This window comes from Phascolarctos cinereus, unplaced genomic scaffold, assembly GCF_003287225.1.
Source record: "Phascolarctos cinereus isolate Bilbo 61053 unplaced genomic scaffold, phaCin_HiC Scaffold_726;HRSCAF=1367, whole genome shotgun sequence".
NCBI classification, from domain to species: domain Eukaryota; kingdom Metazoa; phylum Chordata; class Mammalia; order Diprotodontia; family Phascolarctidae; genus Phascolarctos; species Phascolarctos cinereus.
The window spans coordinates 119,449,524-119,451,566 of NW_027556098.1; positions in this window are offsets into that span (position 1 = coordinate 119,449,524).

Consider the following 2,043-nt stretch of genomic DNA (forward strand, 5'->3'; position numbering starts at 1 on the left):
CCAGGATGACACCTCGGTTGTGTGCTTGAAGGACTAGGAGGATAGTGCTGCCCTCCATAGTAAAGGGAAAGTGGAGTGGGGTGGGGGTGGGAAGGAGGTTTTGGGGGAAAGAATGAGTTATTTTGAATAGGTTTAGTTGAAGATGTCTACTGTTTGAGATATCTGAAAGGCAGCTGGATATATAAGATTGCAAGTCAGCAGAGAGGCTGGGGAAGGACAAGTAGATTTGCGTATCATTAGCATAGAGATAATTAAATCCATGGGAGCTGATGAGATCACCACATGAAGTAGTGTAGAGGGAGAAGAGAAGGCCCAGGACAGAACCCTGAGGAACACCTACAGTAAGCGGCATGCTCTGGGAGAGGAAAAGGAGACTTGAGAAGGGGCATTTGGAAAGGTAGGAGAAGAACCAGGGGAGAGTACTGCCCCCAAAAGCCAGAGAAGAGTGCATTTAGAAGGAGATGATGGCCAACAGTGTCAAAAGCTGCAGAGAGGTCAAAGAGGATGAAGACTGAGAAGAGGCCTTTGGATTCAGCCACTTTGGAAAGGGCAGTTTGGGTGGAATGGAGAAGTCAGAAGTCAATTGTAGGTACTTAAGAGAGTGAGGGGAGAGAAAGTGGAGGCACCTTGGAGACATCCTTTTCAGGGAGTTTAGGCACAAAGAGCAGAAGAGATAAAGGACAACAGTGGGAATGGAAGCATGGAGGGAGATTTTTTTCAAGTTGAGAGAGACAAAGGGCTATAGTTGGCCGTTGAAAGTCTTTCCCCACTGCTTCCCAGGAGGTCCTTTCTCCATATGGGAAAGTCTAAAGACTCCCGAAAACCTCTAGAACCATCTGAAGTCTTTTACAGTAGGTACATGGCATCCCCTCTGCCAATCAGGAGTCATGCTTTCTCTCTGTAAGCAGTAACCTATAGTACCAACTGTCCCTCTGTAAAACTGCTGGAGGCTTTGGTGCAATCTGCAAAGATCAGTCCAAAGGCTTTGGAGTAGAATTTCTTTACTTTTATAATATTCTAAGGAAGGGAGCAACTCCCATTACTGCCCGGTCACCCAATATGAAAATCTTAAGTTGTGTCTGGTTACTATTTCTGTGACTCAGGTGCTGGAACAAGCACCACCTTGGACCCATAACTAATGGGTCACTAAGTCCCATAGATTCTTCTGTTGTATCTCCTCCATCCATGCCTACCACCTTTGTTCAGGTCCTAACTACTGGGGTGACCTTCCAGTCTGTTCAGCCCACTGCCACCAGATGACAGGGTCATCAGAATCAGAAGGGACCTTAGAAATCATCTGGTCCAATTCCCTCCTTTTATAGATGAGGAAACTGAGCCCTTCCTCCTACATCTTCACAGTCTTCTAAGTAGCCTCTAATTTTCTGCAGTAAAGCCAATTCCTTAATTGAATAGCAATCTAGCCTCAACCAGATGATTGTATCCTGTAAAGCAAGGTGCTGTAATGCAAGAGCAGCCCTGGCTCTGGAATCAGAAAACCTGAGTTCAAATCCTGTCCCTGATGACCTTGGACAAATCAGTTAACTTTCCTGGGCCTCAGTTTCCCCATCTACAAAATCAGACGATTTAGCCTACGCCAATTTTACTAGTTGGTCCTTTTCAGCTCTAGATCTGAGCTCCCCAGTAGGAACAGGTTTGGGGTTTTATCAATTTCCCCAACATTTAAGCAAACTAGGGATCTCTTTTCCCATCCAACAAAGGCAGAGTTGGAAAAAAATCAGATCGAGCTCTGGAAACGAGTGCACAAACTCAATTCTATCACAGAGTCAAAAGCAGTTGAAAAGGCCCCCATCCCCAATGGGCTTAAGTCACAACAGATGTGTACACAGTTTTCGAGAAGACAACAAAAGCTTTCTAAAGGTCGATTTGACTTGGTAATTAATGATTTGCCAGAAATACCCAAAGGAGTGGATGAATTATTCCACCACTACCACCCCATCCCCCACAACCCAACACTTGATTTGAGTGATTAAAAGCTACATAATTCTGAATCAGACACATTCTCACAGAAGTATAGACAAAAGC